Below are 17,719 nucleotides of genomic sequence, written 5' to 3' on the forward strand. Positions count from 1 at the left end.
CATCCACCAGAGGGGAGGTATTAGGCTTCTGGTCATCTGTAGCCACTATGTAGTGCAGTGATACTTTGCTACACCCTGAAAGGGCAATGAAAAACATCCAACAATGCCTTTGTGTGTAAGAGGGTGCACAAACATAACTCATTACTGTTAGAAAATGACAGGAGGAGAGGAGAGGAAATTGTTAGGAAAACAGAGCAGGAGAACAAGAAATGTTCAGATTGATACTTCTGTTCAGATGAGCCTTTTGTATAGCTACATGAACTCTTTGGTGTCACATACTTAATCTGTGACAGAGGGTTGATATCTTCTGTACCCACCCAACACATGTTACTGCTATTCCAATTCCCATTCAGTCAGCTGGTGCAGCCTCTAGGCTACTGGAACCTACTTTAAGTAGTCCAGTAAACGCAATACTACTAAAATCAAATAGCGATGTATCCAATAGGATATAATGTACAATTGAGGCATGATGTGGTAAATTATCCAACAAAAGAAATAAATATGTTGCATTTACTTGATGCACATAACTGCACACACGCACGCACGCACGCACGCACGCACGCGCGCGCGCGCACACACACACACACACACACACACACACACACACACACACACACACACACACACACACACACACACACACACACACACACACACACACACTTAAATCAGCAAAATAACTGTTTAATTGCTGTTTAATTGCTCTTGTTAGCCTAACATTTCATTAACCCCTGGATAACAAACCAAAGGCCTACATGTTTCCTGTTTTTTCTGCAGGATTTGATTTACAATAGTAATACAGAATGCATGATGTGCCCACAATAGCGTTTTCCTTCATGGGTGTATTTTCCATAGAGCAGGGGTCTTCAACGTTTTTCAGGCCAAGGACCCCTTATCTGAGAGAGAGATGAAGCAGGGACCCCCACTACATATTGTGTAAAATGATGTTGCAGATTAAATGTATTCATAGATTTCATAGATAGTTTCATAGACTTCTTTGACAGCACTATCATCAGTGTTCTGTAAATTAATGTTTAATGTTTTTTGTTTGTTGACTTACCTACTTAGTAAACTTGACCTTTGGCTCTGTACTTGTCTGCCCCCCCCCCCTCACTAGGGTTCAAGTGGTTAACCTAAAAAAATACCCCCAAAAAACCTGTAGTAAGTCTGAGGAGCCCCCCTATGGATCTCAGAACCCCCTGTTGAAGACCCCTGCCATAGAGTATGATTGTCATTGGACGTTATCCTTATTTCCATTGGACATCTCACAAACCTCGGACTGTCTCGCGGTAGCACAGGTTCCCTCCCCGTGAGAAGTCGACGCTCGTTTGTGTTCACTACTTGCCTGAGCCTCAGTGTTGTGGCAGCCGGACGGACAGACAGGCGGTGGAGCCTGGTGCGCTCCTCTCCGAACAACCCTACTAAAAAACACAAAAATAAGCGACCCAGTTACAGAACCCAACACGCAAACCCGTCAGCAGCTCTGGATACTGGATAGGGCTTAACGCTGGACCTCACAGTACTCTGGTAAGATACCATAGCTCGATAAATACGCCTCGGAGCTTGTCTCTGCTTGCTTCCTCTCCAGCGTTGCCATGTCCGCTTATTATAAGCCACTTTGGGCTTGTTTTTCTTTAAAGTTGCTTGTAAATATATTGGTAGTTGCATTTTTTCCAAGGTTTCAAGGTTCAAGGTTTGCTTTATTTGTCATTAACAGGCTTTCACATGAAAACGAAATTTGCACTCAGGACCAGCAGTGTGTATAAATAAAAACTGTTTTGTTTCCTAATGTTGTTTAAACCAGTGGTTTTCAAACATTTTCATGTCAAGCACCCCCAAATTAATGTATTTGTCTGCGGACGCCCCATATGAAAATATTTTGTGCCGGGGAATTGTGTTGTAAAAATGTTACAAAATTACCTTTTAGTTTTTTTTAAGATATATATATTTTTAAATAGCCGATCTACAAGGTTGTAGATCTGTTATTTTCAAACAACCGTAGCCTAGTTGCTTCTTTTGGGCTTGTTTTCATAGACCTGGTTGCTTACTTCTCTCGCAGAATCTGGCAACGCTGTTCCTCTCGTGCAACGCTAAAGCTGGTTTTAATAGTCCTTTTGTAGTTCGGTGTCGCCAGCATTTCGCTAGACAAAAATCACGCACGTTTACCAACGACCAAAAGTGTAGACGCGCGTCACGTCGACAGTTTATTCAGATGAAAACCACGCGATTACTGTCGCCAGGCTACACGCTTCACGCGATGAAGTATAGATTAGCCGATAGACCCCACTAGTCACCAATAATTCTTTCATCTTTACTACTTGTTCTTCTAGGACATTAAGCCGTTTACAAACGCTTAAGACAATATCATGTGTCAGTTGTTCAGCTTGTGTCATTGCACTGTGTGGAACTGACTGGAACTTCACAGCTGACTTGTTTGTCTGGGAATTCATTCACACTTAGGTAAGCTAACATGCTAACGTTATATATCTGCTTTAACGTTAGTGAAATGTCTTTGCTAACTCGTTGTCTCAACGCGGACGTTAAAAGGCTTGACAGCACGTTAATATTGACTGCATCCTTGTCGGAAATAAGATCAAGCATTTTAAGCGGTGTCATGCTTTCTATGAATGGAGCACAGCAGAGAATGTTTACTTGTGCTACACAGGTCGTCATATGAAACCTGTGCGTTCTCTCTGTTATTATGAGGTTCAAGTGTCGTGCAGTCTCCTGGGGACGTGCGAGGTCAGGCTGCAATTTGTATTTCAGGATAATAACAACTGGAAGCCTATCTAAATCTAGAATTATTCATTTTAAATTCCATGCGTTTCATAATGATGTAGTCAAGCATTAATCACTGTACTGGTCCTTCCTTTCTTTCAATTGTGTGGCTTACTGAAGTTTCAAGCCTCAAACCTACTGCACATTGTAGTACTTGTACAGGCGAACCTGATGAAGCTTAAATGAAGTGTTTGCTTTTGAAAACATCACAGGAGACCAATTCTTTGCACAGAGCTTTTGTCCATCTCAGTGCAGTGAGCACAACCAGATTTAGATCTCTTTAAGGCATAGTATGTAACTTTGCCCTATGTTTACATTATATATATATATATATATATATATATATATATATATATATATATATATATATATATGAGATTCAGACTGCTGGTATAGAGGGAAATGATTGGAGATGCAATATGTGTGTGTGTATTTAGTTTTCACTGCCCCAAAACTGTCTACCAAAACAAACGGTGAAAACACCAAAATACAGTGAGAGGGCAATGTGTTTCTGCAGGTAAACACCACCACAATACTACAATGGCTGTTAACTGCAGGTATAGAGGGACATTTTTGGTTACATTCTTTTAAATAAAATAAAAAAACATAAAAAAACATGCTTTACATAGAAAGTGTATGTCTTTTAATTTAAATTCTTATCTCCGCCAGCCGAAGGGTCTGTAAGTCTCTGTCTGTGTGTCTGTTCGTGGCTAATCTTTGTAAACAATATGGAATATAAAAAAACAAACAGTTTTGTTACATGAATCATGAGATCGTTGTACCAGAATTTGGTGGGGAAGAGGGGATCATACTTGTGCATTGTTTGTAAAATAGGCCCCTCCAGCAAATTATAGCCAATCAGAAAGAAATGTGAAAAATCCATACAGTACATGTGCGTTTATAGATATGTATATATATTGAACACAAGTTACACTCAGAATATGCAAGCAGCATCATGACGCTGCCAGCACTATGTTCACACTTGCTTTCCGTAAAGACTTGCGAAGGCCTGCAATGTCGTAGGTCCCAATGCAGAAATAAGATTGCTTTGCTGCCACTCAAAATGTGGTGCACGTTCACACATGACACCAAAATCAAATATGCAGACACATTGCCTGCACATTTCATATATCTGAACGGGGCTACAGATCAGTCCAGTGGTTACTTAAAGCTAGACTCTCTCACACTCACACATGGACATGGTCGAAAACATAATGTCTGCCTTCTGGCCTGCCGGAAATAAAACATAAGGAGTTGGAGTACACAAAATAATTGATGGAGCTTAAAAACGCATTGCAAATTAATTCAGTGGGAGAGAAGTAGTATAGAAACCTGCTTGAGATAAATGTTAACATGTCTGCTCTGTTCTGTTGCAGTTATTGGTCAAATTGCTCTCCAGTTTATGCTGTGCAGTTCCCTTTAATGATTGTCTTTGTTTGCATAATTATAATATACTAGACCATACCCGGTCGACGCATCCGTGGGGGGATATGCGCACATGATCTGGCAACCCGGAGGCGACATTCTTTCACACATAAACGCTAATAAGAAGCTGAGATTTGATGAAATTGAAAAAGGGGCTAAACAGTTAAGTTCAGATGGTAATGGTCAATGGCTGTGTGCAAAATCAGAGCAATTGCTTGCTCCAGCCACTGAGGAGAACCGGGTAGCTTCACCACTACAGACAGCCTCACCACGACAGAGGTTACTAGAATTATAGTATGATTATAGTAGGATACACAGGAGTTTTGCTTAGTCTGTCCGTGCCTGTCTCAACAAGAATGAACCTCAGTCAGCAAGATGCGAAGATTCAGCTCCGTCTTGTGGATTAAACACTAGGCTGGTTCTAAATCACTGGCTATTGTGTCTGTGGCACTTGAAACAGAATATCTGTCTAAGCAGGTGCTGATTGCAGTTGGTGCATCCAGGTTCTCTGTGAAGCAAGGAGAAAATGGGTGTTTCGCTTTACTGTCAGCTGATGGCTCTAACCTAACAATGACTTTCATCTTTTGTGCCTGGCTCAGGCTGTAAATAATGACTTGTAACAGTCTCAAGGTTATAGTTGGGAATGATTGTCTTTTGACAAAATGATGTCTTCGTAGCAGTTTTTCTTTATGGCCATACTGTAGAAATGGCTATAAAACCGTTTGCAGAATTTCTTATGTGTTAGCAGTTGCTACTGTGGTAGGGGTACAGCGGTTTTCGGTTTAAAACCGAACCGTACGCCCTGCACGGTTAAATCCGCTTTTAGGAACCACGGTTTTTCGTTTTTGCAAAAAAAAGAAAGAAAACATCACTCCCAGAGTTCCCTGCAACCCGCGAGTGAATCTGCTCATTTATATTCTTCATTATTCTGCTTTTATTTATTTTCATTTGAAAGTGAGGCTACTATTTGCTAAACACTGATTTAAGTTGTACATTTTGTAAGCCTATTGTCTATTTTATTTGCAGTTTGTTTACACTGCTGGGTGGCATATGGATTTTGATATGTGAATCGTCTCATTTATAATGCTATTGCGCATATAAAAAAAATGATAATGTTTTTATGGGTCACACAGCAGACATTTATCAATGATTAATGATTCATGAATCAATAACATCAATTTGATTAACGATTATGAAATTTAGGAAAACTGGTATCCCTAGCCATCACAGTTCTAAGATAGCAAGGTGTTTGTTTATTTCTATTTGCATAGATGCTTTTATTTACAAGGAACAGAAGAAGCTGGTTGCATAGCTTAAATGGCTTTGCCGTAACTCCACAAAGGTTAGGCCAGCGTTCTGCTCCACTAGCCTAACCCTATCAGTCTGCCCATTTGTGTAGGTTAATCTGCCTCAGTACTTGAGCTGTCTCACGCTGAGGTTTTTGTTTCTAACACAGGCAGTTGAGCGCTAAGCCAGGTCCTCCTATGGTGACTAATAATAGGCCAATGCAAGAAGGGCTGCCCCGCATTGGCTCCTAGCTGGACACTTCCTGGAGCCCACTGCTTTGAAGCATGCAAGTCACACTGGTCGGTGGGAATGCTGTGAAGCCTTGAATAAACTGGGTTACTAACTATCCAGCATTACTTTCAGTGAGTAGGCTAGCAAGATTAGAATCATCCGACTCAGTTAATTCCTCTTAGTTAAGTTAAGCCCAGGTCTGTGAAAACAGTGCAATATGTAACTCAAATGGGCCATGCATATAAAAGCTCTTAAGTCTGAATGGCATTTCATAAATGTTGCCTTTTATAATGACTACTTTGCCTGCACAGCTGTGCTCACTTTATAGTGTGATAAGTCGGGTAGTAGAACAACAACAACAACTTGGTCATAGCTCTTACTTGATGCTTGTTTGTCCAAAATGAGAGAGGCAAGTTCATGACAAAATGTTTTGTGCAATAATGAGCCCTGTGTGATAGTGAACATTGCCTGTTGATTACATCATCTACATGAATCAAATTTTGGTCTTAAAATACTGTATGTTAGATAGGGAAAGGTGGGAAGAAACTTAAATGCACAAGTAAAATTGTATTGCTCACAATAGGGTTCGACCGTGAGAACAAAGTTGTGACTGACATAACATTGTCTGGATATTCATGCATGTGTTTGGTCTGCTGAAACTGCAGCCTCAAGCCTTTAATAAGGTAACGCCCCACAACACTCTCATTCACTAAACACAACATAAATTATGTAGTGCATTGTATTGTAGCCTAATGTATAGTACAACGGTGTCGCTTGCCAAAAAGAACAGATGTACATGCTAAAACCGCATCTCATTGCAGCCCTTTGTTAGCTTGTAATCCTGTACTTTTGTGATATTCATTTAAATAAAAAATACATGAAATTAAATAAAACCTTTTTAGTAATACAATTATGGCTTAAATGATTGACAGTAGTAAATCAAGCCAAAAGCAAAAGTGTGGATGTGTTAACGGAATCTGCAATATGTTTTAAGCTAAATTATTTGTAATATCTTTTGTTAATTTTATAGCTTAGCATATGGTGCTATGGGTGAGGGTTCCTTTTTTCCCTTGTAGGCTATTGGCCTACCCTAACGTCTGTGAACCGTTCCTCACATGGTTGTGCAACCTATCATTGGTTGACCCTTGTAGCAGGGCTGACCATGGCCCCATTCAAAGGCACAACCCAGACAGCAAAAGTCTCTGGACTCTGTAGTCCTAATCGTCCCCCATAGACACCCCCGTCCACACCCCTCCTCTTTGTTAGATACCATCACCCCCAATAACAAAAGAACAACCACAGTTGGCCTGGATTCAAACTTCAAAGACAAACAAATATGGAACTCTGCACTCATTCCTTTATCCCTCTGCTCCAGTTATGGATGGTGCTGAATAGAGAGGGCTTTCAGAAAGATTTCTCTGCAGCACTGGCTTGAGTGGCTTCCTACAGTGGATGAAGCCAGGCATTTGTATAATAGGAAGAATGTCCAGACATGCTCTCCTTAGGGCTGTGGTGCTCCCCAATAACGGGACTGCTCTTGCATGAACTGGCTTACTGTTTGGTTGCCTTATGATGATCATATATAGAGGACATGGCACCTTTACGCCCCAGTGTCCATACCATCACACACTTTTGTCCCAACCACACTTTAGTAGAGGTTGTGCTCTGCTGCTCTCCTCAGCCTGAATTGTCTTTTGTGGTAGGGGTGGCATTCTGGCCACTAAATTTGTAGACTATTCAATGGCTGTGAAAAGAGGGGAGAGGAGCCCCTGTATTGCAACACAGCTCTTATGCTCTGCAACCAAATAATGCCCCCCCCCCATGTTATACTAACTGACTGAAACTGAATAGCTCTCACTTCATATCAGAATCAATCTGAATTTTCCCTCAACTGTTTTTCCGTGCCATTCAGTTGTTCAAACAGGAGAGAGAGAGAGACCATAATGGGAAATGCTTTGCATTCGCTTGTGGATCCATGTTTGTCTTCTCTGTACTCTGCAGTTGCTGTTTGCAACTGTGAGGGAGTGTACTTTGTGTGCTGTCTGCAGTTTCCCTTTATTCTCTCGACATATGTTATGACTTACTTAACCAAAAAAAAGCACGATGAAGGATGGATTGTGTACCCATAAAGTTTACAATATAAAAATGTTAAAGTGGGCATTTTATGCTATGTAAAAAAATATATTGTACCGTATTTGTTGAGGTCCTTAATTCGAGTTTAATCTTAATAAAGCTTAAAACCCATTTTCAACCTATCTTCATATAATCATGTCCTAACTAATGCTAATTATTACTTTGAATAATCTCGCATCCCTTGTGAGGAGGGCTGTGCACAGTTCATAAACCTGCTGCCTACGGTATGTAGGCAGGTTTGGTCATTTCAAATCCAAGAACATGGCTTATATTTCTGCATGTTAACTTTCCAATTGATTCCTCATTGATGATGTCTTTGGCAGGCAGGTTATTCTGAACAGTCCATAGCCCACCAATGAGATGCAGAGAGAGTAAATGGAACTTGTGCCATCTTATAAAGATAATAAATGAAGACCAACAACTATATATATGAAGATAAGATTGAAAATGGGTGAAGTGCTCCAAAAGTTATATCTTTACAGCATTAAGTATGATGATTGAACTAATATGTGCATCGGTAGACGTAACAAATCAGTTATTGTATAACCTATAATGTAAACCCTAGTAAAAACCTTGCACTTGTTATCAATCTATTTCACCATGCAATTAATCGGATATCGCCCGAGAAGTTCAATATTTTACATCCTTAATTTATTATTAGTTGGAGCTGACTACAGACGTTCAAAGAAACTGTCAGATCATCATCATAACCTTTATTTCAACTCTGAGTACAGTCAGATAACATTTGACTGTTGTTACTGACTGTAGGCTTGTGATACTCCCATACCCTGAATTCCTCTCGTAGCAGGGACATGCCACAGCAGATCATAAGTAGTAATTAAAATTGTCATCTGGTTGCGCTTAAAAATGTACTCACTGTGAATATATATCCTTCATTCTTTAATCATAAAAGAAAATTGCCATTTTTTACTGCTCAATCTGTGATGGGGAGCTGTGGATGCTAAACTGAATGTATGTATTTATTTATTCATTCATGTTTCACACAAGTATGACCTGTGTCATGGGAAGGACATGCCATGACATGGAAAGGACATCCTTTCTCAAAAGTACATTTCTGGTGGCTTCATAAGCTAATAATGACATTTCCATGCAGAGTGAGATCTGTAACATGGAGACACTATAATGAAATGTCCCTGGGCACCCATTTTGCATCCACCATCATGAGAGCCACCCACACTTACAAGCCGTTGCAGAAAAAGGATGTCTCGCTTAATCGTTTTAATAGCCTTCTTTACAACTTTATGCCTCGAGAGCTCCCTTCAATATTGCAAAACTGGGAGCCTCTAAAGCTTTCTTATTGTCCTTGAACAGAAAAAAAAGCGTCCCTACCCCTTCTGTCAGGATGCCTTCAGCGACATTCACACTTGATTAGGCTTGCAAATGAAGTTTTCCTCCTTTGAGGTAGGAGGCACAACCTTGGCCCCCGAGACCTGGTAAGTCTTTATTGTGTTAGCTGGGGCTGATAAGCTAAAGGGTATCCCAGCAGGCTTTTGCTGCCGACAGTACTCTTCCTACATCAGCACTCTCTTAAGCACTTCTTTGTGGCCCTACAAAAGCATCTTGGACAGTCTTTGTACCACCCCAGAGTACACTCTTTGTACCACTCCAGAGTCGCTAGAGGAAGGAAGTATGTTAGGGTCAAGAGAGCCACCCTTTGTCATTGGACTCAAGCCAGGCAGCCTACTGTTTTTGCCAATTGCACTTCAACCCTTAATTTGTACGCAACCACGCACACACGCACGTACACAAGGCTGTCACAGCAAGCTGCTACTTGCTAATGTTTACTGAGTCGGCATTGTGCACGACTCGACCATCATGCTGCGCAGTGCCCATGTAGTATCAATTTGACACAAAACCGGAATTTATGACAGTGACCGGCCAAGCACCGATATTGGCCGATCACCCCAGAATCGGCGTCAGATTTCTCGGTGCATGTCAACTTTGAATAATCTCTCATCCCATATTAAGGCAAGCCCCCATTGATAATTTTAAATACAATCTTAAGACTCAACTTTTTTTCTCTTTAACACAGTTTGAGGTCATTGTTGTTGTTTTCCTGTTTACGTTATATGCTTAATTGTTACTTTTGTTAATGGACAATGGTCTACATGTTGCTATAGAGCACCGCAGTCTGACGTAATTTACGCATCCTACCTGGCTCACCACCCCCCCCCCCCCCCCCATTCAGAATTCCCATAGACTTGTTTAATATTGCGTCAAATAAGAACTGTGTTCCAAAAATAAATAAATGATCCCGGCGGTTTGACTGAATGGATATGAAGCATCAACTGGCGGCGAGAAATTGCTAACATTACTGCCGCCAAATTAGTAAAATTGTCACCAGAAACGGAGATCAAATATGAGTGACTGACTATCGTAAATGATACAGAGCCACCTCCCTGTCAATATCGGCGGGACAATTTGTTTATTTTTGGACCACAATTCTTATATGAGACGATTCCAAGATGACCCAATGTTATTCTCCAATCTCCATAAACAATGACTTCCATGAACCAGGGGATGAATGAATGACGTCAGGTCTTCGGTACTCTATTGGTCTTTTGGAAAGCACTTTGGGTCAACTGCTGTTGTTTTTCAACGTGCTATATAAATACACCTCACTCACTCACTCACTCACTCACTCACTCACTCACACTCTCTCTCTCTCTCTCTCTCTTTTAAGTAGATTACACGTCATCTGCTAAAAAAACACAGATAACATGTTTATTTATGACAAATACAACATTCACACTTTGGTCAATTGTTTATTATTTACCCATGGCATTTCTACCATGCTTGTTCTCCCCATAAATGCATCATCTCTTGTTTTGTTTACATTTCTCTTCTATTTATGTATGTTTAAGTCTGGGCATCTGCATTAAGCCCTGGTAATGCTGACTGCAGAGAAATTGAGTGAATCAACCATCTCTGTAGAGTTGCATATAAGGAAGAGCAGCTGAATAAATAGGCTTAGCTGTACTTCTCCATGAATGTTATCCTCTCATTGCAATGCTAAACCTTCTGCCCGTCCCTATGCCTACTTTAGTAGTAAGTTTTCCAGCCTAATTAACAAGACCTTGTCATCACAGGCAGATTTGACCATGGTCATGTAAAGGGCCGTTCAAAGACCCTAGATGGGTCTTTAACGTGCGTAAGGGGGTGAGGGATGTCTTGTGTTTTTTATGGACACATGCAAGGTCGCTCACGTTAAATCCGTTGGAATTATGACGTTGAGGCATCGTACACCTATTAATCCACTAGATGGCAGTTGCGAGCTATTAAGTGTTGGGAAAAGTGTTCCCATGTCCGCTTATTATAAGCGACTTTGGGCTTATTTATCTGTAAAATTGCTTGTAAACAAACATTGATGGTTGCGGTTTTATTGATGTAGTTGCTTATTTGGGCCAATTATTATTTAAACCAGTGATTCTCTTATATATTGTAGATCTGCTATTTTCATGTGATGTGGCCTAGTCGATTCTTTTGGGCTTGTTTTCATAGACCTGGTTGCTTATTTCTCTCACGAAACCTGGTAACAGCGCTAACATGAAGCTAGCATTGTAGCATCTAGCCAAAACAACGCAATAAAAGACATAAACTAGTCAACAAACTAGACAAAAACAATGTTTGTCTACAAAACGTGAGTTTCGACCCCTACTGCACTGTGCTATATTATTTGTGTGTGTTTAGGGAATGGCTGGGTTCATTTTGTCACGGACCGTGGATCGACGGGTCGGGTATTGGTCTAAGTAATTAAGTACATTTACTCAAGTACCACCAACGTGGGTCTTTTTTTTGAGAAAGAGGGCCTGAGGAAAACATTTTTTTTCTTGTACTGCCAACGGGTGCCAATGGTACTACAGGCAACGTACACGTCGGCCTGACGGTGAATGTTGATCGCACGGAAGGAAATACTGGAGCCGCAGGTGACGGAGGGGGAGACAAAACAAACAACGTAAGGAGCGTCGGCGCTCGTTACGTCTCCTTACGTCCGACTATAAATTATACTTAAGTCTTTATATCCCGAACCTCTGTTGTTCATTTGTGTGTGTGGTTATAGCAGTTATACTGCTGTTGTACAAGAATACTTTTCACTTAATTGAACTCTGAAATTGAACCTGGTTTATGATAATTTGTCAAACAATAAGGGTTAGCCTAATGGAACTGTTGGGATGATTTATGTTTTCACTATTATTACCTGCCTCTGAAGATCTGTTTTGGAAGCTAAAAAATCTAGGCTAGTTTAATAAGTGCGTGAAAATATGCTATTTGCCCTGTTGCTTAAGAAAGAGTTATTTTCACGTCAGTTATGAATACACAATACATTGAATTCAAACTTAAGTGCAATATAATGGTTTGCAACGTCTTAATTGCACAAAGCTGCAATTACATTTTGGCCTAATTATTGTCAATACACCAATAGTCAGTTGCATTGCCACACACCTTGGGGAGAGCTTTAGAATCACATGCAGAGTTGACATTGGCATGGCCAATTAGAGGTAACCTTAGTAAACAATCAGAAGCCAATCTAAAACCAGTCAATAGGAGTATTAAATGGGCAGGCTGAGCAGAAAGAAAGCAGTTGAGAAATTGCTACAATTCTTACAGTAAATAAGGGTGTTTTGGTCCCAAAAAATAACAAAAACATGTGAAGATGTAATCTCGCACAGTTGCGACAAGAAAAACAAAACCAAAAATGGTTTCACTCCGTCACAAAACGCCACCAACCTGCCTAAGAAAAGTATGGTGACTAAGTCGCAACATGTGGGAAGGGTTCTGAAACCATATGAGGGCCATATGCACAACTTGAGGTTGAAAGGGCCATGTGTGTTAATATACATTTTCACTATTCCCTCAAGTCTTCTGTTGACACATTGCCTCCATTACCTGACATGTTCAACCTTGTTGCAGGCTAGCCTGCGGACCGTTGACATTCTATTGAATTCCTGAGATTAGTGATCTAGGATGCCGTATTGTCAATGCTTGCACATTGGCACACCTAAATTGAACACACCCTGACCCATAATTAATTGTATTAGCCGCAGCTGCAATTGCTTACATCACAGTGTATTATAAGGTAAGCCTTCCATGTTTGTACCCTTCTCTTTTTAGTTTTTTACCTGTACAGGAAAACAACAAAATCATGCCCCTTTAACTTTGCTAAATGGAAGTGCAGTGAGGTTGTCTGCTTCTCTGAGGCATAGACATATGAAATGATGCATTAAACTCACTGTTGATGTGTACAGGGGATACACCCGAATCCCGATTCGTACCCTGATAATGTTACATTGTGAACTCCAAAAACTAAATCAAAAATAATGTTATTGAAGACCCACTGAATTTCTTTAGGACCCATTCAAATTATCATTTGTGGGTCCGGTTACCCACCAAATTGAAAACCTAGCAACATGACTGAAGTGTGCTCCAGCCCAAAAGGCTAATATTCTGACCATCCATCATCATCCCTGCCGCTTCTGTTATGATTGGGGACGGTACCTTTTCCTAATATTGCACCGATCCAGATTTTTTTTAAATGTTTACTACAGTCCATCCTGCAGTGAGCGAACCCAACCCATGTGCAAACGCGACTACAGATAGCTTCACTAAGGTACAAAATGCAAGAGAATGGGACCACCTGCAGTAAGTGACTTACTGTTCCGTCCGTTGATCAGTTACTGTATGTCACTGTAGCAGCTGAGTGCTGTGGAGTGTCTCCACAGTTGTGCGTTCTTTCTGACATTATTGATGAGATCGTCTTGTAATAATGCTTCTGCCCTTTTATTAACTACACTGAAGTAGCTATGCACTGTGCTGTTTGCTCGTATGTGTTTAAATCAGTCCTTTGTAACTTTCACACCGTTCACACGAGAGGTTTGCTCTCACATAAAATCACGGTCCTAAAATGCTGATGTCCTCACATTTATAGTAATACAATCTTGTGTCGTCGCGGTCCTTTGTGTCTATTACTGTACACTAGACCATACCCGGTCGACGCATCCGTGGGGGGATATGCGCGGCTGATGACGGCTGATTACAGGCATCACTTTAGGGGTAAAAAAGTACCTTTGTACTACATTTTTGATAAATTACAATAATATAAACATTTAACCTTTATTAACTGGTTACCATTTCCTTAGGGTTACATGTTAAACAGTTAACCATGAACAACCCCTCTTTGAATTGAAATGTAAGGCATTTGTTGTACATTATTTGCTATTTAATAAGAGGTGATTAATATGACTGGTAAAAGGTAATAATATGACTGCGCTTTGTTATTTGAAGCCTATCCTATCCTTTTATCTTTTGCGACGTAATTATTGGTAATCGGGAAATTTCCAAATTAATATATCGGATTGGAATTGAAAAATCGGTATATATCTACTTTTTCCCCTAAAGTGGCATTTGGAGACAGCCACCGTGTTCTAGCACTGGAAACTGCATAATTGTCCCCTTAAAAGACGTGATACGGGTAAATAAGGTACCTTCTCCACTTAAGGAAGTTGGAGGATCAGCATCAACAAGCTGTGACTGCTGTAGGATTTTCCTTTCAAAACAATGTCTTTATGCAGAATAAAAGCATGAGCCAAGAGGGAGTCAGAGAAATTGAAGAGGTGAGGGAAAGTAACATTAACACAGCGATAGTCACTGAGTAGTAGAAGGAACAGCAATGTGAGGATGAGCTTGAGAGATGTTATGGGAGACATCGCTTTATTTAGAATTTGAAAGTCGTCATTGTGAATTAAGCTTTGAAGTATTTAGTACAGCCCTAATTGCAAGTTAGCTGTGTGGGTATAAGCAGGATAATGCACCGAGTCAGTCAGTTTTGAAAAAATAATAACACTTAAGCGGGCACATAACTAAACTGACTTGCTCACAGTAGCAAGTCATATATATATATATATATATATACCCTTGCATATTACGAAATGAGTTGCAACTACCTTACATTTACGGCAAAATAAATTACAACTGCTAGGTGTCTTGACCAAATTAGGATTACCATTTTAACCATTTTAGAAGATTTTCAAGTTTAATATTTGCTCTGGTATAAAGAAATACCGTGTTTAAACCTCCCTCGATGGCCTCTTCTCATGTAACTGAGGGAAAGAACTTTTACATCAGAGAAGCCTCTTTGTGGTAATTGTAATTTATCCAAACTGTGATAATACATTTTCTTCCTGCAACAGGATTACTGTTATTGAATCAACATGTTTGTCACATTATGAAAAGCCACACATAAAAAAGAAAAACACTTTAAGGCAAACTGTGTCTTTAATTAAACTGGCATATCCTGCTGATGATCTAATCATTTCATTAGACCCCCCCCCCCCCCGACCTTCCATTTCCTATTGAGAACACAAGCTGAAAGCTCCCACACACAAATCATGGCAAGACACTCTGCTCTGCAACCCCACCTTCTGTCTTCTTCCTAAGGGAACATCTCTCCATCTACATCCTCATACTGCTGTTCCTTCTCTTGCATTGACTGTATCTTTGAGTTACAGTTACTTTCCCTCGCCTCTTTCACTTTCTCTGGCTCCCTTCTCTCCCTCATTCAACTCGCTGTATCAGCACACTACAACTACAGAAAGAATTTTGTGGAGTCTTTGCTCGTTCCATCTGAAATGGAGCTGCATGTAACTTTTAAAACATGTTTATGCTAATGCTGTTCAAGTGGACTGTATTGAAGCTTATTCTCGGTTAGGTAACTGTGAAACATGGAGTCATTGGAGGCAGACAGTTGAGATCAGTGTCAGCCAGGGAGAAATAATAATGAAATGTCCTGAAACCCTTCCTAGTGTCCCACTTTCCCTTTCACTTCTTGTCTCTCTTATCTCACTGATCCCTGTCTTTGACTTGTATGACCGCCATTGGTTTTTAAAGGCAAGCCTTTGATTTGAAGAATGTCATAGGCATATGCTGGGTTTAGACGGGGGAAGAATAATCCCCCCACCCTGTACTTTCCAAGCCCTTTGTTCCCCATCTTCATTCTTTCTCTCTGTCATACTGTATATGTGAGAGATGGAGCGATATATACCATCAAAAGCCTTTTTGATGCTTCCCACCCGCTTTCAAAATCCTTTTGATTTCCAATGGCTTCAGCTGCTTAATATTCCAAGCTAGTCAGTGGCCTTTTCAGAGAACTAAGAAGGTTCTGAGGATGCAAGTCTTGTCTTCATGCAGGAAGCAGTTGGGGCACAGCCCTTTTCCCTCTCAGACCCAAGCCCCCAGGACCAGAGGGGGGTGGTGGTATGGTGGCCCACAGTGGTACTACAGTTTCGCTCAATTTCCCCCGCCCATACACACCTCTCTAGAAACGGTTTTGAAGGTACCTTGAAATCTGCATAAGGGCAAAAAAGAGATTTTGAAATCGGTCATGTTTGTGTGTGTCTCTCAGCAGCTAATCGCGCAAACGATTTGGCAGATCACCATCTATCACATTTGTGCATGCTGCCAGCAGGCCAAGGAATTTCCTAATTATTTTTCGGTCAAATCGGTCAACAACAACTGTCATTGTGAATTAATAATCTCAGACCAATTGTCCTTTCAGGCTATGGATTACGTGTCTGAGCGTATGGAGGGGAATTACTAGTCAGTTGGGCACAATTTGTACATCCAGCGTATCGATTCAGTCATCTCCAAGGATGGAGTTGTAACGGCGGTAGTGGAACATTTTGCACTTGCTTTGCGACTTTTTTTCTTGTGCTGGCAGATAAGCCTTTGTCGTAAGGCTTAAGTACACATACAGTACATTTTTGCACAGTAATGAACAGGGAAATGTGCGTTTAGTTTACATAAAAAGTGTAATAAAAGTATAATCTTTAAAACTGACATTCATTGAACGAGTGAATAACAAACAAACTTTTGTAGTGGCAATTATAACAGCGGATGCCCATGTGGATGAGATGTGGATGCACATGTGGATGAGATTTGAAAAATCAAACAAGAAAAGTTAGATTACTTCTTTTTTTCCGGACAGGTCTCATATGCCATTGTCTTAAAATTGCTTGTCCATAGGAATGTCATCTCTCCATTCAGTAGTAAGATGAGCAGTACCTTTTACACGTTGCTCTAGTCTGCTCATGCATATGTGACTAACAAAGCCTTTGACTTTTGCGAATTAGAGACTAAGGAAAACTCTTGTTTCATAATTTATTTCGGAGTTGAGCCTCACACTAACAGTTTCTGGCTGTTTCTTTTGTATGACAGTGATATGATGTATGTTATCATCTTTACTGGCATTCTAATGATTATGAAAGTTGACCAACACATTTCTTAAGGGATAAAAAAAAGAGAGAAAGAAACATCAACAGCTGCTTCCAATCAGTGTAATCCACAACAGAGTAGCTGGGACACTCAGATTCTTTCACAAGCAGCAAAAGAAAGAGGCAAAGCTAAAATATATGCAAAGCTTCTGTGAAAAACATTGAAATTTACTGACTATATTCCTGAATGCTTGTGACAGCCACGACACGTCTCTCAGTATTTGATGCATGCCAGCTGAAGCCCTCTTTGTTCACTAAATCCACTGTGAAGATTACCCTCATGCCTTGATATGGGGTGGAGGACTGTGCTACTAGAGTAAAGGACTAGTTCGAGTGTCTATTTTGGGGCAACAGTGTTTTATGGCCTATATTATTTTCCCTCTTGCCACTTGCGTAAATCAATGTCTGGTTTGCCCTGGAAATTCAATGCATTGATTGGATGATTGTGTAAATTAATGATGTTGGATTACTATGGAATCACAAATATTTCATGTGTAGCAAAGGCTATTGGAATACTATATTGTAAATGACCAGTGGTGTTTTGGTCGCTACACTGGAAAATATAATTTTCAGCCCCC

At 40.4% G+C, this 17,719-nt stretch overlaps 1 protein-coding gene across 1 annotated transcript in view; it reads left to right on the forward strand.

Moving 5' to 3' along the window:
- The first annotated feature begins 1,367 nt into the window (after positions 1-1,367).
- Positions 1,368-17,719, forward strand: part of glceb (glucuronic acid epimerase b) — a 56,923-nt gene continuing 40,571 nt past the window's right edge. Inside the window, exon 1 of the mRNA XM_084063990.1 lies at positions 1,368-1,527. The gene's annotated coding sequence lies outside the window, so the exon portion shown is untranslated. The remainder of the gene's footprint in view (positions 1,528-17,719) is intronic.

Source organism: Gymnoscopelus microlampas, assembly GCF_963454915.1.
Source record: "Gymnoscopelus microlampas genome assembly, chromosome: 1".
In the NCBI taxonomy this organism is placed as follows: Eukaryota; Metazoa; Chordata; class Actinopteri; order Myctophiformes; family Myctophidae; genus Gymnoscopelus; species Gymnoscopelus microlampas.